At 42.7% G+C, this 25,437-nt stretch overlaps 1 long non-coding RNA gene across 1 annotated transcript; it reads right to left on the bottom strand.

The window, feature by feature from the left end:
• Positions 1-10,993: 10,993 nt before the first annotated feature.
• On the bottom strand, positions 10,994-16,995 carry LOC126253508 (uncharacterized). The gene is made up of 2 exons (XR_007545986.1): positions 16,916-16,995; positions 10,994-11,363 (listed from the first exon to the last, which is right to left on the bottom strand). It is a non-coding gene; the product is annotated as an uncharacterized LOC126253508 (long non-coding RNA).
• Positions 16,996-25,437: the final 8,442 nt, after the last annotated feature.

Raw genomic sequence — 25,437 nt, 5'->3', positions numbered from 1 at the left:
ATTTTGCTGAAGATAACTGTTTCCGTCATAATCAATAGTTGAATACAATCTGTTGTATGAACTGCGATTTAGTGACACACAGCTCAACAGACAAGATTAACATAACGTCAACTAGTTCTTGACCAACTTGATCTAATCTTTGCAGCATTAAATAGTAATAATTGAATATTCTGGCTGCGAGAATAATATTTTTAAGTGTTATTTGTGTATATGTGCTAGTTATAAGATTATTTTGTGTCAACTGGTGCTTGTCAGTGATTTATATACACTGCTGGCCACCGTAAATGCAACACCCTGAAGGAAGCATCCGAATCAAGTGAAATTTACACCATGAGTTTGCAGCGATGAGATATGCAACTGATTAGAATTTCAGCGCAGACGCACATCACGCGCGCCTGTGGCGCCACCTCATAGCGCCATTTAAGGCTTGGCGATTTCGACGAGTGTACGTTCGGCACGTGTGTTTACCTTGTGGTTGTTTCACAAGACGATCAGTTATGCCTCGTAGACAACAGCGAACATCTTTTGATCAAGTATCCGAGTTCGACAGAGGAAGGATAGTGGCTTACCGAGATTGTGGATTATCATACAGAGAAATCGCTAGTCGTGTTGGACGAAACCAAACATCTGTAATGCGGATATGTGACCGTTGGATGCAGGAGGGTACAACGGACCGACGTGGTCGATCGCATTCATCTCGGTGCACCACTGCACGTGCTGATAGGCAAATCGTGCACATGGCAGTGACGGATCGCTCAGTGACATCCCGAACCATAGCACAGCACATTGCGTCTGTAACGCATCATCCAGTGTCTGCGCGTACCATTCGACGCCGTTTACAGCAGAGTGATCTGTCCGCAAGACGTCCATTGCTTCGTCTACCATTGACGCAGAACCACAGACGTCTCCGTCGCCAATGGTGTGATGACAGACGGATGTGGACGGCAGAATGGAATGACGTTGACTTTACTGAAGAGGCACGCTTCTGTCTGCAGCACCACGATGGTCGGATTCGAGTGTGGAGACACCGTGGAGAGAGGATGCTGGACAGCTGCATTATGCACCGCCACACTGGTCTTGCACCGGGTATTATGGTATGGGGCGGTATTGGATATTACTCTCGCACGCCTCTAGTACGCATTGCCGGTACTTTAAATAGCCGGCGCTACATATCCGAGGTGCTGGAGCCAGTTGTCCTTCCTTACCTTCAGGGCTCGGCCACAGCCATATTTCAACAGGATAATGCGCGACCACACGTGGCACGCATTATCCAAAGGTTCTTCGTCAATAACCAGATTGAATTGCTTCCCTGGCCGGCTCGCTCTCCGGATCTTTCGCCGATAGAAAACATGTGGTCTATGGTTGCTCAACGAGTGACCCAGATTACATCCCCAGCTGCCACACCATTGAACTTTGGCAACGTGTGGAAGCTGCTTGGGCTGCTGTACCCCAGGAACACATCCAACGTCTCTCTGACTCAATGCCGAGACGTGTGGCAGCGGTGATCTCCAACAATGGCGGCTACTCTGGCTACTGATTCTGGCAGGAACCAAATGTCACAGACGTCTGTAAACGTAATCATTTGATACTTGGTCAACATGTTATCTACAAAATAAATTTTGTTGTGCTACCTCTTGTCTTTCTTGGTGTTGCATTTACGGTGGCCAGTAGTGTACTTATCCTATTTGCTCTAACAATAGAAATTCTCTATAAATTGTCTGCCGCCATCTTAAGAATTATCTCAGCGGCAAATTCAAATTACGCAACTCTGCAGACATAAATGCCGAAGGTAATAAAAATGTGTAAAAATAAATGTGCACCGATGGTCCCGAACTCATTTTAATGAAAATAATTCGAATCAGATTGGTTCTTTAAAGACAGTGCTCATGGCACGATCGTTGTAACAAACTTTTCTAGCTGCTGTATGGAGCCGAAATTAATTAAGCATGAGTTGCGAAGAATATTGTTTCCGGTAACATACGTCAGTGTAGTGCGCGGCTGATGTTCGGTGGTTTTAATGATCATTTTGCTGAAGATAACTGTTTCCGTCATAATCAATAGTTGTATACAATCTGTTGCATAAACTGTGATTTAGTGGCACACAGCTTGACAGTCAACACTTTGACATATGGTCACCTAGTTCTTTAACAACTAGGCCAAATCTTTGCAGCCATAAGTAGTAATAATTGAATATTCTGGCTGCGAGAATAATATTTTTAAGTGTTATTTGTGTATATGTGTTAGTTATAAGATTATTTTGTGTCAACTGGTGCTTGTCAGTGATTTATATATTTGTTGTGCTATATTGGTGATACAATGGTTAAACAAAAGAAACAGATTAAACCGAATGAGCATACTGATGCAGAGATGACATCAGTCTCAGGTAGAACAATCTATCCCTATTTCTTTCGAATTATTAGGAAATTTAATTATGAATGATAATTTAGTAACTCATGTCCCGAGTGATAGTAAAACTGAGGAGTTGCCAAAACAGACACTCCTGCATTCAACCAGTTCGGAATTAATGACAATATTTCTTCTGGGCAAGCGGCAGAAGTTAGCAATGCTCAAGCTATGTCCATACAGGATATGCTAACAGCATTATTTGAAAAGTTTACTATTAAAGAACAGGAGCGTGAAAAACAACGCGAGCTTAAAGAGCAGGAGCGTGAAAAACAACGTCAGGTGGAAAATTAAAAACGTACACAGGAAAAGCTTAAAGAAAAACAGCAACAGGAGCTCAGGGACCAAGAAAAGGAAAAGAAATTTATGGAAAATATAAACAATATTTTTCTGTGAAAGAGACAATGAAATTGTCCGTAGGATACATCAAGTGTTTGTCGATCGTGATAATGCTATTACTACCCATTTTAAGCAGGAGATCGATGCAGTAAAAACCACTATTGAATCGTAAACAAACATTCCAGTTCAGTTCAATAGCCTTCAAACTGAAGTAGATAGACTAGAGAACCAATTCAAAGATTTGGCTACCGCTGTGGAAACAATGCAGGAGGACATTCCCTCGGAAATCCGAAAGCAAGTCCGAACAGAAGTAGCCAGGGTGCTGAGCTCTGAAAATCAAAACTTTGAAAATCTGACAGTATGCAGTAATGACAACACTGGTACTGACAGGCAAAAGATCGCAGATAATCTAATGGCGAATTTTAATGCACCACAAGGAAGGCCAAATTTTGGTGATCAACCGATATTAGCAGAGCAATATGTGACACCAAGGAACAATAATAGTGGAATAGAATGTACTTGTAATAAAGTAACCACACCATCTGCGAATGATAGAAATTCCATGCACTTAACTACTTTGATGCATGAAGAAAGCCTGATTAAGCATAGGCAGTTTCAAATATTTAACGAAGAAAGCAAGAAAAACATACATACAGTAGTTTTCATTCGAAACTTCAAAAGTGTTCTTCCAAAATCATGGTCGGAAGAACAGAAAATACAGTTTGTGGTTTCACATATTTCTGGTGATGCGTCGCTCTGGGCATTAAATGCAGCAGAAACTTGCAAGACTTTCTACGACTTAGAGAAGGAGAATGGCATGGACTGGCATTGATGATACTATGTGTACATACAGGTTTTATGACAATCGAAAACTTATGTTTATTGTCAACTTTCTTGACAGTAAGATCAAGACTGTTTATGGCGTTATCTTTTTTGATGGATTTAGAGTATACGGGAATGATTGTTATAACTGTGATAAATACTATATTGGCCAAACTGGGCTCTCTTAACACGGAGTTTAAGCAGTACTCATAGCCACGTAACAAAGCTAGCCGCGCGGGATTAGCCGAGCGATCTAGGGCGCAGCAGTCACGGACTGTGCGGCTGGTCCCAGCGGAGGTTCGAGTCCTCCCTTGGGCATGGGTGTGTGTGTTTCTCCTTAGGATAATTTAAGTTAAGTAACGTGTAAGCTTAGGGACTGATGACCTTAGCAGTTAAGTCCCATAAGATTTAAAATAAAAAAAAAACTACTTTGGAATTGTATTTATCAGAAACTCGTATTTCTATAGACAGCATTAAGAATAGTATGCATATTCTCCATACGGTGCAAAAAGGCAGTGCCCTCAACTTGTTAGAAGAGCTTGAAATTTATAAAGCGAGAAAACAAGAGCCAGGAAAAATGCTCAATAGCCAGAGCGATTTTGTTCCCAATGCCTATAGTGCTGTATATCTGGCCTATGTCCTTACTTAATGTAAAGTGCTTTACATGTTTACTTCGTTTTCCTACTTTGGGCGTAGAACTCTCATGTTAAGGGATTAGTACGGTGTTTTACCATTCTTTCTCTGGAACGGCGTGCTGCAGGGTGCGAGGGGCCCTGTGGTAGTTAAGTTCCTCTGACCACTTCTCGCCTATGTGTCATTCTGCCGGCAACGCCAACAGAGGGCGGTTATTATTTAGTACAGCCTGTTTTTATTCAGTTGGCTTGTTTCGTTATTTGTTTTATCCTTTTTATATTATTCTGTGAGTTCCGTAAGCTAGTTCTAACGTATCTCATTATATTTTGATCTAAAATTCGCCACAGGAGCTTATTAGAATTATTGTCGCTTAACAATTTACTTTTTAACAATTTAACCTTTGTCGTGTTTTAATTGCTTTATTTCATTACTGTGTGACTTGAACACCTGGTATGACCACTACAGAATTTACAGATTGTATTCTTCTTTTTATCTTATTTCGTACAATTATATAACTGAAGAGTGTATGTACGCCTACAGTTGAGACATCTGGCGAGCTTGCGACACAGACATTTTGTGGCTATTGTATGGAAATTTGTGTTACTCAGCAGTGCTGTTAACAAGACGACTCTTGTATATACAATATTTTCCATATGTGTGACGATGTTGGCACTGATTTTGCGTTTATCAATTGACGATGCCACTATGGCTGCGTTATATGGTATTAGGACATGTTTTTTAAAACAAGCAGACCTCGTTATATTTATACCGCATAATTTTCACATATACGTCGGTAATACTTTCCGTCATAGCCTATTTCATTGTTTTAAGCTGTAGGCAGTCCACTAGGTGTTTTTGTGTTTTCCCCCGTGTTTTACTGCAGATCTGAGGATGGTCATTGTTGAACGAAACCGGTAGTCTGAGGACCTACATGTCTGTGATAACAGAAGTGAAATAAGAAATTCATTTCCATGATTCTCTCATTTTTTTCTCCATGGTGTGTCTGTTTTCAATCTACTTCGTTCCTGGTTTCTTTGGGACTTCAGTCTCTGACCTCACAACCCACTTGTGTAACTTGTCTCTCTATATGTTCTTGTCTTGAGTGTCTATTGCCGGCCGAAGTGGCCGTGCGGTTAAAGGCGCTGCAGTCTGGAACCGCAAGACCGCTACGGTCGCAGGTTCGAATCCTGCCTCGGGCATAGATGTTTGTGATGTCCTTAGGTTAGTTAGGTTTAACTAGTTCTAAGTTCTAGGGGAGTAATGACCTTAGCAGTTGAGTCCCATAGTGCTCAGAGCCATTTGAACCATTTTTGAGTGTCTATTGGACCGATATCTGCTTTTCTACGTCAAGTCTGACTTTTGTGATCCATGGTATTGTTCCCTTGACCTCTTGCATGTATTCAGAATTCTGTTGATGAATTTTGTTGGTGGTAGCTTGCTGATGTGTCCGTAGAACTTTAAACTTCTTTTTCTGACTTCTGCTGCTAGGTTTGACATCTTTTTTGTGGTTTTCGTAGAATGTAATTTGTATCCATCATCTGTCAGCTTTGGGACGATAATTTTTTTCATGCGTTCGTCCCTCAGTATGCTTTATGTGTCGCTTTTTCATATGGAATATTGGTGTCTCACTTGCATACAATATATCAGGCTACCACACTACGTTGTAGTGACTGATCCTTGTGTGAGTGGAACAACATTGTGTTTGTGCATGAGCTCGTAGAGTTTTTCCATAATTTTAATAAACACAACAAATACTCATATCATATACTTTACTCATCAATAATATATTATCTTTCAATACTTACAGCAGTCTTGGATTACACGACTACACAGATCATGTGGTTTTGAGGCGAAGTCGTCAAGCCTTGTTCAGAGCGCTTTTTCATCCGGAAACGAAGTTCCTTGAAGGTTCAAATGGTTCTAAGCACTATGGGACTTAACATCTGAGGTCATCAGTCCCATAGACTTAGAACTAAAACCTAACTGTTGTGACTGACAATTCGCAGTTTTTCACAAACACAACTTTCATTGATTTAAGTTCACAAGGTTGATGACTGAACAACAAACGAAAGGAAACAATAACGATGCCAATAAAGGTCTCCTAATTGAGGCAAACAAAAGTTCCACAAATATTACTGGTAATAAACACACAGACACACACACGAGTAACAGTCCAGTTCAGAGACGAAGACGTAATCTTCAACTGTCGCGGTACACGAGGTCGGCATCCGGCGTGAAGTGAACTTCGGGGCTGGTTCTAGCCCCTAAATAGCTGTCTCCTGCCAATCACGTTTTGGCGTAGTGATACTTCCTGCAGGCCGCGACTCGAACTCCCCCTGAGGGAATTAGTGCTCAGAATGTCTGTTTCCATCATCTTGTATGTAAATAGCCGGTGTTTACCATGGTGCTTTTGGTACGCCTTGGGCATTGACAACCTCGTCCTCTGTGGTGTAATACGGGTTGCCGGCCCTCAGGGGCTACCTTGGCTCTGGCATAACACTACCTAACCTAAGGACATCACACACATCCATGATGGAGGCAGGATTCGAGACTGCGACCGTAGCAGCAGCGCGGTTCCGAACTGAAGCGCCTAGAACCGTTCGGCCACAGCGGCCGGCCCTTCAAGGTTGTTTGACAAAGAGCGAAAAGGGGAAATCTAAGTTCGCAAGATGAGATGAATAAGGTGGGTGCGGAATGACTTCCCAACCCAATTCCCGTATAGCGTTTATTGTCAGTTCATCAGAATGAGGACTGGCGCTATCTCGGCGTAGTATAGCTTCTCGCAGTCTTGTGGTCGTTGTTCTTGGATTCCGTCTGCAAAGCATCTCAGTTGTTGACAATAAATGTCAGCAGTGATAGATACACCGCAGGGAAGCAACACGTAGTGCACCACAGTGTCGGTGTCCCACAAGACACTGAACATTATCTCTTGTGGATGTGCACAGGTCTTTCCACAGGAAGTTGCTGCTTTAATTGGGGTCAACCATTCCTTTCTTTTCCTTATGTTAGCATAAAGACGCCAGTAACGATACGGGATAGGAATGGTCGGTGTTGTTCATTAGCCAACTGATGACGAGCAAGGAGATCTACACGACTTTGGCTTAGAGCATGCGGTACCCATACACACGGGTTTTTAATCATTCACATTGCATGCAGATATCACACGATGGTGGAATGATCACAATTTATCGCATTTGTATCATTGTGCATAGATGCGTTTAAACGATCTTCATCAAAGCCTGAACGTGGAGAGTCTATAATGACAAAGTGATCCTTCTTGAAATGAAGAAAACATTTTACAGCTGTACTCTGTCTAATGGCATTATCCTCACATACGGTGCAAGTGTTTCTGGCTGCCTCCATTGCTGTTGCCCCTCTATTAAACTCAAACAGAAGAGTACGTCGAAAATGTTCCGATTTCTCCATTTGGCATTCCATTTTCTAGCGTCCACAGCTCTACTGCTGCCCACAGCTTATATTACCCTGTGTCCGTTTGTATCCTGTGTGCCATTCGAAAGGAATCTTAATGAAAGTCACTTCCAAAACCAATATTCAATTTTCTTAAACTTATATTTTCAAATTAATGTGCTTAATTGGGATGGCGACCGTTCGATTTTTCAATCGTATATGAATTTTACTACTTTCATTAACTCCAAAATTAAAGACTGTTTAGTTTTTCTATTAATTGCACTATATTCAAAATTACAGTCCGGTACCTTCATTCATTTGGCAAACACGTGGTCAAAATTCCCCAAATCCTCTCAGAGGGTAACATTAGCTTGTGTCACGGCAAGTTAGTGCTATAATCTGAAACCACTTTCAAATATTTGTCGGGAATACACTACAGTAAAATGTAAAATAACTACAGCTTATGTTGTCGAAATACTAGGGGCGTTCAGTAAGCAAAGCAATACATTTTTTCTCGGCCAATTTCGGTTGAAAAAATGCTGAATTTGTTGCGAAATATTGTGGAATATTACCGCTTCAGCCCCTGTAGTTTAATGAAGTTCTGGTTGATGGCAAAGCTATAGGTAGCCTTCAAAATGGCATCTGTAAAAGCTGTCATTGAGTTTCTTTTGGCGGAAGACCAGAGTATTGCAGATATTCGGAGACTCTTGCAGAATGTCTATAGCGACCTGGCAGAGAGCGAAAGCTCTGTGAGTCGTTGGGAGAGGCGTCCGTCTTGATAGCAACAAGGTCGTGCAAACCTTTCCGATCTCCCCTGTGCCGGCGGGCCTCACACAGGTGTGACTCCAGCAGTGTTGAAACGTGCGGATACTTTCAATCGAAGTGAACGACGCATCACAATCGGACACCTCGCTGCTCAACTGGACGTCTCTGTTGGTAATGTTGGGTGATTCGTCCGCCAACTGGGGTACTCGAAAGTGTGTGCCCGCTGGGTTCTATGCAGCAAAATAGAAGACCATAAAGAGCAAAGAAGGACCATCTGCGCGGATCTACGAGGGTCACTCCAAAAGAAATGCACACTATTTTTGAAAAAAATACAGTTTTCATTCTGCATGCGTGAAAGTTTTACAGTGTGTAGATACATCCTTCCATCTTGTTTTCAAACTTAGTTCAACCTGTTCCCGTGAGTGGCGCCGTCACAGCATGTCTTCAAGATGGCTGCTACACTTGACGTTCGTCAGAAGCAACGTGCTGTCATAGATTTCCTGTGCTGTGAAAAACGAGACAGTGGTAAACATCGACAAGAGGTTGAAGAAGGTGTATGGAGATGCTTCTGTCGATCGCAGGTTAGTCGGTGGGCAAGCAGGTTACGTGATGAAAGCGGGCACGGCAATATTGAGGATTGTCCTCGCAGCGGCAGGCCTCGTACTGCACACACTTCAGACAATGTGCAGAGAGTTCACGAATTGGTGACTGCTGACATACGCATCACAGTGAACGAATTGTCACGCTACGTTGGGATAGGGGAAGGAAGTGTTTGCAGAATACTGAAAGTGTTGGCGTTAAAAAATGTTTGTGCCAGGTGGACTCCCAGGATATTGACAGTGGCTCACAAAGAAACGAGAAAAACGGTATGCAGCGAACTTTTGGAACAGTATCAGAATGGTGGAGGTAAATTTCTTGGAAGAATTGTGACAGTTGATGAAACATGGCTCCATCATTTTTCACCAGAGACGAAGAGGCAATCAATGGAGTGGCATCATGCAAATTCACCCAAGAAAAAAAAAATTCAAAGCCACACCTTCTGCTGGAAAAGTTATGGCTACGGTGTTTTTCGATTCCGAAGGACTCTTGCTTGTGGAAATCATGCCAAGTGGAACCACCATAAATTCTGATACATATGTGACGACACTGAAGAAACTTCAAGCTCGACTGAGTCGTGTTCGACCACATGTCAGTCAAAAAACCATGGAAGCGATCGCAAAACTCGGATGGACAACACTGAAACACCTGCCTCTTACAGTCCTGACCTGGCTCCATGTGACTATCATCTCTTTGGGAAACTGAAAGACTCTTCGTGGAACAAGGTTTGTAGATGATGACTCCTTTGTGCACGCTACCAAACAGTGGCTCCAACAGGTTGGTCCAGAATTTCACCGTGTGAGTATACAGGCGTTGGTTCCAAGATGGCGTAAGGCAGTTGAGAGGGATGGAAATTATGTGGAGAAATGAAAATATTGTTCTTAAAGGATGTATCTACACACTGTAAAACTTTCAAACATGTAGAATAAAAGATGGATTTTTTAAAAAAGTAGTGTGCGTTTCTTATGGAGTGACCCTCGTACATGAGCGTTACGGCGTTGATCGTGATAGTTTTGTGTCGAACATCGTCACAGGCTGTGAAACATGGGTCATCAGTTCTAACGAAAAAAAAAGGAGTGTTGCCACATCACCTCTCCTCCGAAGAAAAAGTTCAAAGCCACAACCTCAGCTGGTAAAGCCATGGCGACAGTCTACTCATTCTCCGAAGGGGTTATTCTGTTTGATATCCTCCCTCATAATGCAACGATAAACCCTGAAGTGTACGCAGCTACCCACAGGAAATTGAAGAAATGAGTTCAGCGTGTTCGTTGCCACAAAAATGCAAACGAATTTCTCTTTCTGCACGAGAACGGAAACCCTCACAAAAGCCTGTGCTCCCGAGAGGAGGTCAAAAAACTTTGTTGACTATTCTCCCTGATGTACCCTACAGCCCACATCTCCCATCTTCCGGTTTCCACCTGTTTGGTACAATGAAGGATGCACTCCGTTGGAAGCAGTGCTTGCGTGATGGTGAGGTCACTGATGCAGTCTGACGTCGACTAGTAGAGAGGCACCATTGGGGTGTACAGGCCTCCTTGTAAGGTGAATGGAGATTACGTTGAAAAATAGGGATTTGAGGCAAAAGAGTGGGGAATAATATGTTGATCTGGAATCCTGAATGAAACCAACCTGCTTTCAGAAAAAAGTGTGTTGCATTATTTATTGGGCGTTTTTCGCAATTTACAAATGACCACTTACCACAGTCCGTCAATTTGGCTGTACTTGGGTTAGATTTCAAAAACTCATCAAAGCAGACAAGTGATGACGTCACCTTAGGATTATAAATAATTTTACACTATTGAACTTTCCCCGTCGAGGGAGTGTACGTAGTTCCATAGTTACACGGAATGGTACTAAGGATATTGTTTGAACGTTCTAGACTAAATAAGGAACAACGTGGTCATTTGAATAAAGATAAATGTTGAGCACGTCCCATCGTTATTCAGTATTGTCTTCTCTTTCCATTTGTATCCTTAGTGAATTAAATAAGGTTGTAAGGATTTTGCAGAAAATAAAACTGTATGGCTGTATTTAACTATAAACGTTTATTACACAAGATGGCATAGATAGAGTTACAATAGATGGAAGCGTACGCTGGTAGCGAAGAGAGGAAGCGGTGATGTTGAGCAGTTGTGTAGTCATGATGAGTAGCAAGTTCGGTGTCCATGTAGTATTTGGCCCGGGGTGGGAGCTCAACCAAAGTAGGCGACCGGCCCGCCATACACGTAGGGGTACCCCGCGTAGCCCAAGTAGAACGCCTCCTGGCCCTTGAGCGACTCCTTGGCGGCGGGAGCGGCGGCGGCGAGGGCGGCAGCGGGGGCGGCGACTGGGTACGGCGCGGGGTACGGCACGGCCACGCTCACAGCCACCAGGGCCGCCAACACCACGAATAAAGCCTGTAGTACACACCAAACATAACCAGTGTCAACAACTGTACGGAGATAAATACAGGGCGTGTCAAAAGTCCTTGGACACCTTCATAAGTTGGAAGATTACAGCGAAAATTGAAATGTGATGGTGGGAACATAGGTCTGATGTGGGGCCGCAACTTTTGGAGTGAATGTCATTCATGGCCGCCACCTTCAAATCCGCCATTTTGGATTCAAGTCATTTTTTTTAATGGGAAAGGGGGTGTATGAAACTTCAAATAACACTCGTTTGAGCTCTGGAATTTAGCGGTGTAATTTGTGTTTGTCTATCTTGTAGAGTTTAGAGGTTATTAATGTTCAAAGTTGGGAAATTACCTTCATACCGACTGCTACAACACATGTTCTACGTGTTGTCCATCCCGTGCAATGCACAACTGTAGTGGCCGCAACCACATTAATAACTTCTAAACTGTACAAGATAGACAAAAACAAATTACACCACTCAATTCCAGAGCTCAAGCGAGTGTTATTTGATGTGTCATACAACCCCCTTCCCATTTTTAAAAAATTACTTGAATCCAAAATGGTGGATTTCAAGATGGCGGTCATGAATGACATTCACTCCAAAAGTAGCGGCCCCACGTCAAACCTATGTTCCCATCATTACATTTCAATTTTCCCTTTAATCTTCCAACTTATGAAGTTGTCCGAGGACTTTTGACTCGCCCTGTATATTGCTTCATCATCAACCTTTGGTACAATAATCTATCTATTCGAATACGAAACAACAATGCCTATGTTATTGAGAAGTACGATAGAATGTTCTGTCAGACATATAAGCGTAATTCTTAATGACGCAAAGGACTGTTATTTCGTATTTATTCACCGATACCAGACTCTCGACTTTCACTAAATATGCCTTGGACGAGAATATGCAACGTACGAGTGCAGTTTTGAGACACATGAACGACGATATATGGAAGTTTGAGTCGGGCCGTGATTCGTGCACGGATAGCCGAAGCGGTTAAGGCGACCGCTCGCGTAAAGCGGGAAATCTGGCCTTCAGTCCCGGTCTGGCACGACTTTTCATCGTCGTAATTCTGATATACAGCCGACCTTGGTTCAAATTCTCAACGGCGAATACATTTCCTATATATTTACTAGAGATATGTTCCTTAAAATATTTGGTGAGAATCTGAAACATTCTATTCTTCTATAGGGGTGGTTGAAAAATTAAGGTAACAAGACGTGTGCTAGATAAAGTTTATACAGGAAACAAAGACATGTGCAACGTGACTAAAGTGTAGATTCATTTTACTTTTCTGCATAATTACCAATGTTGTCTAACAAGTCTCTTTTTTTTTTTCGTCAGGAAACAAGTCTTTCGAAACAGAAAAGGAATCAGGGTCCCGTTCTGGCAACGACTTAACATTTCTGAACATCGTCATCGGTTCTGGAACATACAGATGCTCCTTTAGCGAAACATTTTCTTTCAGAGTATTCTGATAGAATAGCCCCATACTTAGCAATCATATAACCGGATAGCCCAACGAAAGGTCCGGACCCAAGGACTAGAAAAATGCACAGGTCACACCAAAACTTGAGAAAGAAAATAAGATCAATCTGCTGAATTACGGACCCATATCACTGACGTCGATTTGCAGTAGGATTTTGGAGCGTATACTGTATTCGAACATTATGAATTCCCTAGAAAAAACAAACAGGCAACACGGATTTATAGACTATCGTTCTTGTGAAACACAATTAGTTCTTTATTGTCACGAAGTAGTGAGTATTATCGACAGGGGATCTCAAATTGATTTTTAGATTTTCGGAAGGCTTTTGACACCTTTCCTCTCAATCGATTTCTAATCAAATTGATTTCTTATGGACTAATGTCTTAGTTGTACGACTTGGTTATTGATTTCCTGTCAGAAAGGACACAGTTTGTAGTAATCGACGGAAAGTCATCGAGTAAAACAGAAATCATACCTGTTGAGCCCCAAGGAAGTGTTATAGTCCCTATGCTGCTCCTAATTTATAATGGGTGATCAAAAGGTTTCCTCTCGAGCGCCGTCCGGTGGATGTCTATCGGTGTTTTTCCTTCGGCAGCCAAGAAAAGAATAACAGCACTTTGGTCCTGTTTGGACGCATTTGGTAATAAAGTCACCAGAGTTCACGTTTTCGCATTTACCGGACGGACGTCGGAAAGACACGAATGCCACGCTGATACCTTGCATACAAGTCGCTGCTTATATACCAGCATCGCAGTCGCGCTACGTTGCATGTACGCTGTAGACAACGCCCTCAAAGTGAAGTTCTTTGATCACTCCTTATATATAAACGATTTATGAGACAATGTGAGCAGCCATCGTAGATTCTTTGCAAATTGTGTTGTCATTTACCGTGGCCAAAATGTCAAAAAAATTGCAAAATGATTCACATCTTGTAAAATCCCAGTGACAGCGAAATGATGACCTTACACCACGCGTGTCGCTTTTGTGTGGCTTGTACACTGAAACCAATAGATATTCAAATCGCCTGCACTTGAACGCTCGATAGCTCGGAGAACTGACTCGCAGAGTGACATAGGAATTAATACAATCCTGAGAGACGTATTGCTCCATGTTTATGGTATTTCCCGATCGCACGATCACGTTAAAGCTCTAGTACAGACACACAGGCATCTCCATTTGTGCTAGTTTTAGACTTTTCTTGTTTTCGTATAATGGTATACCACATTTGAACCTTTTTGGCAGATATCAAATTGCATTCCCGTCTCCATCTATTTCAGACGACCGTATGATTAAAATGTGGATTTTGCTCAAGGTAGTCCCCATTTTAGTTACACTCCCAGGTTTGTTGATCGAGACGGTCGACGATAAGTTGTAGCATAGCTTAGGTAGCAAAAGTCTTGCTTTAGAAGCCCTGTACTGAGCTTCAGTATTCAAAAAAGTCTCACTTGCCACAATGCATTGCATACTAGAACAATTACCTAAGGAAGTAAAGCGCAGTGCTCTTACGCTCTTCTTAGTTTGAAAATGAGTATAGCAGAAAATGATGCATGATATTCGGTTATCGTGCATACGTAGTACCTTCTTGTCCAGCATCATAGTCTCTAGCATTTAGCCCTGAATCGGAACGCTGTATGTTATGACAAACTTTGTCAGTCCTCAGTCTTAGCTAAACGTTTCCCCTTCTCAACATTGAGCACTGTGCTATTTAGATTCACATCCGATAATTCTGATACACCTTTCACAATTTCCGAACGTTAAGATAGTTCCTCAAAGAAACATACTCGTGTGCAGTGCGATTACTGGACAAAGTTTTTCCCTCTATTCGTGCATAGAAGTCTCTAGCATTTTCCAGTATGGCAAATTTGACTAGTTCTACGTTATTAACTATTTACAGCTCTACAGTGTACTCCTTTATGTAAAATTCCGGTAATCCTGATTTATTCTTTCTGCACTTCATCTCAGGTGAATAAAATAACAGGTCCTCACAGACCGAGAGAAATAACTTTGTCAGTTACAAAAGTAAGCTATTGCTCTGTATCGTATGTCTATTTTTGGAGAATGAGAAGTCGAAAGAGGTGAACTAATCCTTCAAAATCCATTAGTAGCTATCTTAAGTAATTGCTGCTTGTGTAAGCCTGTCGTCGAATAGAAAAGAAAACTTACTGAACCAACACAAATATCTTACTGTTCCGTTTCCAGTCCTCAGTTTCCACTAAATACATTAAGGGTTTATATGCGATTTCTGTATACTATAGGAACATAAGATGAGTACCAAAATTATACATCAGATTAAAAGAATGCCGGATACCTCTCGTGCCTGACGAATTTGATATATCACGTACAAGTTTATTGCAGTAACACAAACGCGATTTTAGTTAATAATGCATTTATAGCGATCTTCCGAACCGTGAAGTACAGTAGTCAGTTTTGTGGTGGTCTCCGTCTCGGTGTCGCCAGAACAGAACCGTGGCAGGGATTTTAATGAGAGGAAAGAGTTGATAAAACGTACGCCAATGTTTATCTGTTGTACACCTAAGTGACTGGTTGGTCATTAGTTTTATGCGATCTGACACTCAAGCAATTTCGGCTTTTCGTTCGCTTTACCTTTAAAATGAATGCTGATTGTATCATAAGTAAGGGGCACATATGCAGGTTTTTGAAGAACTGTTGGCAACCGTATAGAGTACTGGGAGGGTCAACCACTGGAAAATTGAAACCCAAAATCAGTCTTACTGAAGAAGTAAAAAGATTTTGTGGCTCTTCATTGAAGGAGACCTCTCTTGCAACAAAAAGAAATTTTACGTTCTTCCAAAGACTTCTCACAAATACGTTAAAAAAAATGCTCTGAGCACTATGGGACTTAACTTCTGAGGTCATCAGTCCCCTAAAACGTAGAACTACTTAAACCTAACTAACCCAAGGACATCACACACGTCCATGCCCGAGGCAGGATTCGAACCTGCGACCGTAGCGGTCGCGCGGTTCCAGACTGTAGCGCCTAGAACCGCTCGGCCACCCCGGCCGGCTACGTTTTACAGTTAAAATGAGCTATCCAGGAGACACGCATTTCACTTCAAAATCCGAGTCAACACTGGAGAAGAGTCTTAAGTAAATCATTCGCCAACATTTGTGGCTATATATTCATATTAAAATGAGACATAAAAGGGAAAAAAATAGGGTATTACAGAACGGACACAGTATATTTTAATCAGTAACTACAAAAAGCCGAATATTTACAAAAAAATACACGGAAATGCTGGAAACGACTGAAACGTGGTTCGTGAGTAAATCTTCAAGTCATATGAGCAAAGTTAATGCATTCCATGATGAATGTTATTGGTTAGATTCACAAACGTTAGATATTGCCAACTTTCAAAGAAAAAGCGTAATCCCTCGTCAACGTCGAAGTTTTTAGACGTGCAGCATATGCTCGGAAATGGGAAGGTTAGGGAATGAAATCAACTGTGCCACTTTCAAAGGAACCATCCCGGTGTTTGTCTCAAGCCTCTTAGGGAATCAACAGAAAATCTGAATGTGAATGGCCTGACGGGGTTTGAAACACAGTCCTCCAGAATGCGAACCATCCCGGTGTTTGTCTCAAGCCTCTTAGGAAATCCACAGAAAATCTGAATGTGAATGGCCTGACGGGGTTTGAAACACCGTCCTCCAGAATGCCAGTCCAGAGTGTTACTCAGTAACTCCGAAATACTTGGAAAGCTGCAACACACGACAAGCGAAGTGCAGCACTTTCAAATTCGAAACAAACATTTTCTAATAGAGATTCACAGGAAAGAGTTTCTTAGGTCTATTTCGGCATGGAAATTTTGATAACAAACTAAACTACCCAATTTACAGGCGCCCTGTTGAATTATTTCACATCCCAAAAGTGGACGGTCTAGACCACACATAAATTAACTACCCTGCAACCAAAGACCTCGATCACCACGCTGAAGAACCCGTAGCTAGTTCGCGATCGATGCTACACTCTTCCAAATGTCATACCTGCCAGTATCCTGGAGATCCTGATGAGCCTGATAAGATGGGAACACGGATAGTACTCACCAAGTACTTGTTCATTGTTGGTTGAGGGTGTGCTGAGCGGGCCACCAGTGGAGCGTCTGCTGTGTCTTTGGCGGACAACTGTGCCCTCCGAATCCCGAGTGGCACATTTATAGGCGAGCGGGCGATCGCTCTCCCCACGGCCCAAGGACGAGGCGGGGTCGCCGTCTGGCCCGGATACGCCGCCGAATCGCGCCCGGTGGGCGTTCCAAGAGGTCGTAAAAATTTAGGGAGCCATGCTGTCGACTTCCTTATCTGCGACGAGGTGACACTGACCCCAAAACTGGTGTCTGGGGAACGACCACATGTGTCACAGGAGAAACGCTCCATCTATTGTGCTGCTGAATGTTTGTTAAAATAATTATTTGCAGACACCATAATGTTAATGGTTTTATATGGTCCAGGAGGGTCATGGACTATCACTTTCACTGTGTCTTTTGATGGTCGTATTGATGATTTTCTTAAAAGCAATTGTTCTTATCTTCGTCTAAAGTCACTTGTATTATATTTGCTAGTTTGTGACGAGTTTTATCGCCGATATCTATTAGGATTTCCTAACCCATTTAGATTCATAATTTAATGTAAATTTCATTTGGCAAGGAGGTACTGAACAGAACTGGCGAGACGCGAAATTTGTGGCACAACTTGACTAAAGGAAGGGATGAGATGGTAAGACGCATTCTGATGTATCAAAAGATCACCAATTTACGAGTAGTACTGGAGGGAAGTGTGGGGGGTAAAAATTGTAGACGGAGACCAAGAGATGAATGCAGTAAGAAGCTTCAGACGGATGTAGATCGCAGTAGTTATACGGGGTTTACACACGATAGAGTAGCATAGTAACATGGAGAGCTGCACCAAACCAGTCTTTGAACTGAAGATCTTCCAGTATGATCCAAAGTGCTTCACTTTATTCGTTTATTATTTAATCCGTTCTCAAGAGATTTTTAATATAATTTTTTTTGTATTTTGTTATGAATTCTACTTCTACAGATTTCTCGTCAAAACTGATGGTAACATTGGTTTTAATAATTTACATTTTCAGTTTCTTTCTTCTCTATGAATGCCTGGCTCAGCATGCATTTTATGATCTACGACACATTTATCAATTGGAAGGCGACTGTCGTTGCTGAATTTGTTAAAATACACTATCTCATCGAAAGTATCGGGTCACTTCAGTGGGCATTAGTATGGGGTGCGTCTAGGCTTCACCTTTATGATGGCCTGAATCGTGCTGGCGACACTTTCAATGAGGTGTCCGAATGTTTGTGGAGGTATAGCAGCCGAAACCAGAGAAGTAGTGATGATGGATGCCGGGGTGTGGTGGAGTAAAGTCGACGTCCTAACTCATCCCAAAGGTGTTCTATTGTGTTGATTTCTGGATTCTGGGCAAGCCAGCCCATTTTACGAATGTTATTGTCCACAAACCATTCACAGATGTTGCTTTACGGCAGTGAGCACAGATTCCTAACTGTTTCTATACTGTAGGCAGTAAACAACGCAGCGAAATCCGTTCATTCCCTTCCGCATTTAATGTTTTCTTAAGCACAATAAGGAGATCACATTGTCCCCTCCTTATTTTACTGTTGGCACTACACATGAGAGCAGGTAAATCTCTGAGGTGATCGCCGACCCAAATTATTCCTTCGTATTCTGGCAGGGTATGGCGTCATTCGTCAGTCCCAGTCACTCGTTTTCAGTCATCCACTGTTTAGTGACGTCGCTATTTACAGATCACCAAGTGTCGCTTAGCACTGACCACAGAAAAGTGTGGTTTGTGAGGAGCTGCTGTACCATAGTACCCATTCTTTTCATCTCCTTACAAGGAATGGTTGTGCTGGCAGTGCATTGGAACTCACAACTGATTCTTTCTCCAGATTTTATGCTGCTTTGTACAACAACACTCTGCAGTGTTCTACAGTGCCTATCCGTTAGGACACAAGGTCATCATGGTATAGGATTACCGTAGTTCTACCTCCACGTTTCCACTTCACAGTCACGTCAACAACAGTCGACATGGGCAGTTTAGAAGGTTTGCTTACTCAGGTGACATCCAGTCACTAGCCCACGTTCGGAGTCACTGAGCTCTCCTCAGCCATTCCTTTCCCCTGCTACAGTTTCTCTGCTGATAACACAATATTACCCACCTCCTATTACATTGGCAGGTTCGCCACTCGTGAGATCTAGTGGTGAAATCCGGAAACTTCTAATAAGCTATAGTAATTTTTAGTTTTAAACACAATAACTTTTACAGTTTTAGATTATAAGGTTTTACAGTATTACCAGTTTTTACAGTTGCAAACCGTCATTTGCAGATCAAGGTGCGATAGAAACATGTACTGTAGCTCGTTGATCGTTAGATGCAGTTGCAAAAGGCAGTCTAACAAAATAAATGTGAACGTGGTTGGAAACATAAATAATTTATAAATCTATTAATCAAGGTCATCTTTGCACTATAAAATTTTCATGTTTCATAAACCTTATGTTTGACAGGTGAGTAAATGTGATCTCCAGGTTTCTTCGATGTAGATTTAACAAATATATTGTTACCAACAGCGGCCACATTCTTGTAGATAAAGTCCAGATCAGTAAACCTTTAGTGCTTTCATTTATGAGTCTGTTTCGCGTTCTGTGATGTTTCCAAGGGAAGACTTTACTAAAAATGCCAGATGAGTATAATACCGCACTGGGATTGTTGTGGAGTGAAAGTGACAGGCCCTTGGGCGTTATAGTGGGGCCGAGTTTATTGTTGATAGCAGTGTTCTGGACATACCCTTGTAACCCAGAATTAATCCTTCACTGCAGCAGAATGTCCACTGTTGTGAAACTTGTTGACACAATAAGACTCTGTGCAGGGTCCAAGTGTTCCGCGGCCATTTCCCGTACTATCTGGTGTACCCTAGCACGGCTGACGCTCGTCTTGACAGATTCAGTTACGCAAAACTTCTCTCCTATGCTCTTACCAAGCTCCACAAAGAGTCTTACATACCTCATTAGTCATGCTATTGAAGCATATCACGAGAAATGGTTTAGCTACAATATAGGGGATGCTCTCAGAGGGTAATTTCTCCTCCGTGGCAGAATGTGCCGACAGGTATCAATGTCAGTGTCAAAAATGGTTCAAATGGCTCTGAGCACTATGCGACTTAACTTCTGAGGTCATCAGTCGTCTAGAACGTAGAACTAATTAAACCTAACTAACCTAAGGACATCACACACATCCATGACCGAGGCAGGATTCGACCCTGCGACCGTAGCGGTCGCTCGGCTCCAGACTGTAGTGCCTCGAACTGCACGGCCACCTAGGCTGGCAATGTCAGTGTCGCAGCCTAACAGCAAAGTTTTAATCTGTCACGAAGTTTCATATCCTCAGATTGTTTTAACCGTGAAACGTAACCATGTACAATGTATTGATGCCAAACAATTCAAACACAGACTATTACGATTTATGTGACAAAGTAACATGTGCCTCTATTTTTTCTTATCAATATTCATTGAAGTAAGTCCTTGGCTAGTTAATGTAATACAGTTTTATAATATTACTACATTTAGATTGGTGATTCTAGAACTGTTAATATCTATTTTTATCTTTACTCATCTTCAGCCATCACACACCGCTAACACTACTGTCTCTGTTACTAGAGCTTCTACTGTTAGAGGAAAGTACCCGAAAGTGGATTCCCATTTCGTTATTATTTTTTTAAATATATAATATCTGAAATTTACCCTTTTGCAGAGAACTTCGTCCATAGCAGTGTGCATGTCGCTAGAAAAGTTTCAAGAATTCATTTTCTTCTCCTTGATATCTGGTGTGATCAATGCCATGTCGAGTTGTTTTATAAAATCTGTATACACTATCTTGCTATTCTTGTTTATAATATTTTTTCCTTAAAATAGCCAGACAGTCTCACTATTTCTTGGATTTCTACGAGACCATTCTTTTCTTCTGCCTCTTCATCGTCCTCTGATTCACTGTCAGTTTCACGATCAGATATATCTGTTTCATTGTCACTGAACTCGACCACATCATGAAAAGATGCTGGTGTATCCAATGAGTTATCAGTCTTAATTAGCTACGAGTAACTCCAATATTTGATCATCGTTCAAACGCCGCCCATTCCGTCTAAAACAATAAAAACATTTAGTTTTTAAGTAGCGTTTGTTAGTTCGTGGGATGGATGTCAACCCCAACTGGTACATTTCTACAGAAATAATGGTTTGTGGTTAGCACGCGCCTGCACAATGAGAAAACACAGCCGGTACAAAGAAGGGGAACTCCCCATCGCATCCTCCTCAGATTTACAGGTAAAATGGTCCATTGGATAGCTCGTCAAAAACTGAATACGTATCAGGCACGAAAACAGGAAGAAGGTGTACTGAACTGTGGAAAAAAGAAGCTAAATAGAATGAGTGAACGGTCCAGATTTAATATGTGCAATATCGAACAATGTTAGAGACCGACGTGCCGCATAGACTGCTCACAGAAATAAAAGCGGTTCTAGGCGCTCCAGTCCGGAAACAAGCGGCTGCTACGCAGGTTCTAATCTTGCCTTGGGCATGGATGTGTGTGATGTCCTTAGGTTAGTTAGGTTTAAGTAGTTCTAAGTCTATGGAACTGATGACCTCAGATGTTAAGTCCCATAGTGCTAGGAACCATCTGAACCATTTTTGAACAGAAATAAAAACAACAAATAAACGGGTATGAACTGTATTACGTACAACGAAGGAATTGAAAAGTCAGAACTTCCTAAACGGAACGCAGAAATAAAAACAACAAATAAATGGATATGAACTATATTACAACGAAGGAATTGAAAAGTCAAAACTTCCTAAACGGAACATGTGGTACACGTGTAGAACACGTAGGAGATACATACGTTTGGAGGTCCGTTCTTTACACGTCTTTGTTGCAAACGGACATTACATCACGACACATACACTCCTGGAAATTGAAATAAGAACACCGTGAATTCATTGTCCCAGGAAGGGGAAACTTTATTGGCACATTCCTGGGGTCAAATACATCACATGATCACACTGACAGAACCACAGGCACATAGACACAGGCAACAGAGCATGCACAATGTCGGCACTAGTACAGTGTATATCCACCTTTCGCAGCAATGCAGGCTGCTATTCTCCCATGGAGACGATCGTAGAGAAGCTGGATGTAGTCCTGTGGAACGGCTTGCCATGCCATTTCCACCTGGCGCCTCAGTTGGACCAGCGTTCCTGCTGGACGTGCAGACCGCGTGAGACGACGCTTCATCCAGTCCCAAACATGCTCAATGGGGGACAGATCCGGAGATCTTGCTGGCCAGGGTAGTTGACTTACACCTTCTAGAGCACGTTGGGTGGCACGGGATACATGCGGACGTGCATTGTCCTGTTGGAACAGCAAGTTCCCTTGCCGGTCTAGGAATGGTAGAACGATGGGTTCGATGACGGTTTGGATGTACCGTGCACTATTCAGTGTCCCCTCGACGATCACCAGTGGTGTACGGCCAGTGTAGGAGATCGCTCCCCACACCATGATGCCGGGTGTTGGCCCTGTGTGCCTCGGTCGTATGCAGTCCTGATTGTGGCGCTCACCTGCACGGCGCCAAACACGCATACGACCATCATTGGCACCAAGGCAGAAGCGACTCTCATCGCTGAAGACGACACGTCTCCATTCGTCCCTCCATTCACGCCTGTCGCGACACCACTGGAGGCGGGCTGCACGATGTTGGGGCGTGAGCGGAAGACGGCCTAACGGTGTGCGGGACCGTAGCCCAGCTTCATGGAGACGGTTGCGAATGGTCCTCGCCGATACCCCAGGAGCAACAGTATCTCTAATTTGCTGGGAAGTGGCGGTGCGGTCCCCTACGGCACTGCGTAGGATCCTACGGTCTTGGCGTGCATCCGTGCGTCGCTGCGGTCCGGTCCCAGGTCGACGGGCACGTGCACCTTCCGCCGACCACTGGCGACAACATCGATGTACTGTGGAGACCTCACGCCCCACGTGTTGAGCAATTCGGCGGTACGTCCACCCGGCCTCCCGCATGCCCACTATACGCCCTCGCTCAAAGTCCGTCAACTGCACATACGGTTCACGTCCACGCTGTCGCGGCATGCTACCAGTGTTAAAGACTGCGATGGAGCTCCGTATGCCACGGCAAACTGGCTGACACTGACGGCGGCGGTGCACAAATGCTGCGCAGCTAGCGCCATTCGACGGCCAACACCGCGGTTCCCGGTGTGTCCGCTGTGCCGTGCGTGTGATCATTGCTTGTACAGCCCTCTCGCAGTGTCCGGAGCAAGTATGGTGGGTCTGACACACCGGTGTCAATGTGTTCTTTTTTCCATTTCCAGGAGTATATATATATATATATATATATATATATATATATATACTTCATTTAGTTGCCAACTTGTTTAAAAAATACTTTGAACAGTTTGAAATAATTTTCTTACTCTAAAAAAATTACAAAAAAGCTTTAATTTTTTCTTTTTGGAAAATTGGTGCCTAATTCGGACCCCCTTTTAAAATATTTTAAATAACAATGAAAATGAGTCAGAGATTTCACAGTGAAATAAAACGCAATTAAGTTTAGAATTATTGCTTTAATGAAACCAAGTACGTATTTTGAAGCAGAAAAAATTACAAAATGAAACAAAAATCGAACAATTTATGAATACATTGCCTTTAGCAGCAGTAGTCATAAATGCAATTGTCTTTTTCAGCCCCTGCACACTCTGTATGTGCCCACAAGCTACATATCTGGAACATGACCCACAACTCTCCTTTTGTGTCCTCTGAAAACTTCCTGGAACAGAAGATGCACTCAGCGTCTTCATCATCTTCGGAAGGCGTAACTCCTGGAATAACTTCTAATTCTGACGTTTCAGTAGAGATGCTGGCATGTTCATCTTCATTGCTGTATTTATCGTCTTCTTTCTTGAAATGAAGTCGCTTTTTTACTGGTGCTTTTTCTTTTCCTGAAGACCTGACTGATACGGAACCGTGACCTCGACCACGTCTGCCCTTTTTCCTTGAACACGTCTCTGTTGCTTTGTAGCTTCCTTTTCTTCTTTAGCTTTCTGAGTTTCAGCCAGTTGTGTTTTGTAGGTCGAGGAAGTGATCACAGTAGAACTATAATCTTTTCGTCCCCTAGTAGAGGTCCGCTTTTTGATATGTGGGACCGGAATTATGTCGAATGGACTCTTTTTTGGTAGACGGGCTAAATTCTGGTGATGCACCACATGGTGGTAGAGTCAACCTCTGATCTGCCAAAAATGTTGATGGCTTGTTTGGATTCAATGGCTCTGGCTGATCTGCCAAAAATGTTGATGGCTTGTTTGGATCGAATGGCTCTGCCTGGTTTGCCAAACAAGTTGATGGATTGTCTGATATCAACGGTTGTCTCTTAGCGGTTTCATAAAAAGAGGTTGTTTGGTTTTTGTTTGCTTCGTCAATGTATTCTGCATCTGAGAAAAGAGTCTTGTTCAAGGGCTATATCTCTGTAAATTTAAAACCATTGATAGCAATTTGAGCTGTTTGACATTTGACAGCGGGCCCGGTCGCCGAGCGGTTCTAGGTGCTACAGTCTGGAGCCGAGCGACTGCGACGGTCGCAGGTTCGAATCCTGCCTCGGGCATGGATGTTTGTGATGTCCTTAGGTTAGTTAGGTTTAAGTAGTTCTCAGTTCTAGGGGACATAACCTCAGATGTTAAGTCCCATAGTGCTCAGAGTTATTTGAACCATTTTTTTGACATTTGACACAAGCTCTGCCAAATAGCTCCATGATGTCATAATCCCAGCGAACCTGTTGATTTTCTCAGCCACTGCCTGACTTCTTCGCTGTAGTAGACTTTCAAAGGACTCATCAACGTCATACCCAACGGCTGCAGTTTATGCGAGCTATGAGGAGGCAATGACACTATGGTAACATGGTTTGCTCTCTCCAGATCAATTAAGACAATGGTCTGTGTACGGCTAAAGTGCCCGTCCAAGATCAGTGCCATAGGCTTTTCCTTTGTAGGATTGGTGTTTCCAATGCAGTGTGGGAACCACCGAGTGAATAGACTGGCTTCGATCTAACCAGAAGGATGCACTGCAAGTATTGTGCCTGGCGGTGCCCCTTTCTTCAGTTGGTCACTCATATTTTTGCTCGGACAAATTACCAGAAGAGGTAAAATGAACCAGCAGCATTCACACAGCAGACTATAGTCATAAGAGCTCCTCTTTCTGCTGATGTAAAAGCAGCTATTTGTTTTTTACCCTTAAGGCTGACTGCTTTCGCAACTTTGGATTGTACGACAGTGATTCCACTTTCGTCCACATTACAGATTTTGTCTGGGGTAAACTTTCATTTATAGTAAACGTCCTCTAGAAGTTTGTAGAACTTCTGTGTATTTTCTTTGGTGAAACTAAAGGCCCTGCTTTAAGATGACCAGTAGGTTTACATTCTGATAATTTAGCGCGATGACGTTTTAAATAAGAGTAACCCACTGTCTTCCAGCGATGTCATTATTGGAACGAT

The sequence above is a fragment of the Schistocerca nitens genome, chromosome 4 (assembly GCF_023898315.1).
Source record: "Schistocerca nitens isolate TAMUIC-IGC-003100 chromosome 4, iqSchNite1.1, whole genome shotgun sequence".
In the NCBI taxonomy this organism is placed as follows: domain Eukaryota; kingdom Metazoa; phylum Arthropoda; class Insecta; order Orthoptera; family Acrididae; genus Schistocerca; species Schistocerca nitens.
Note: the sequence above shows the minus strand (reverse complement) of the source record. Positions and strands in the feature narration are given on the sequence as shown.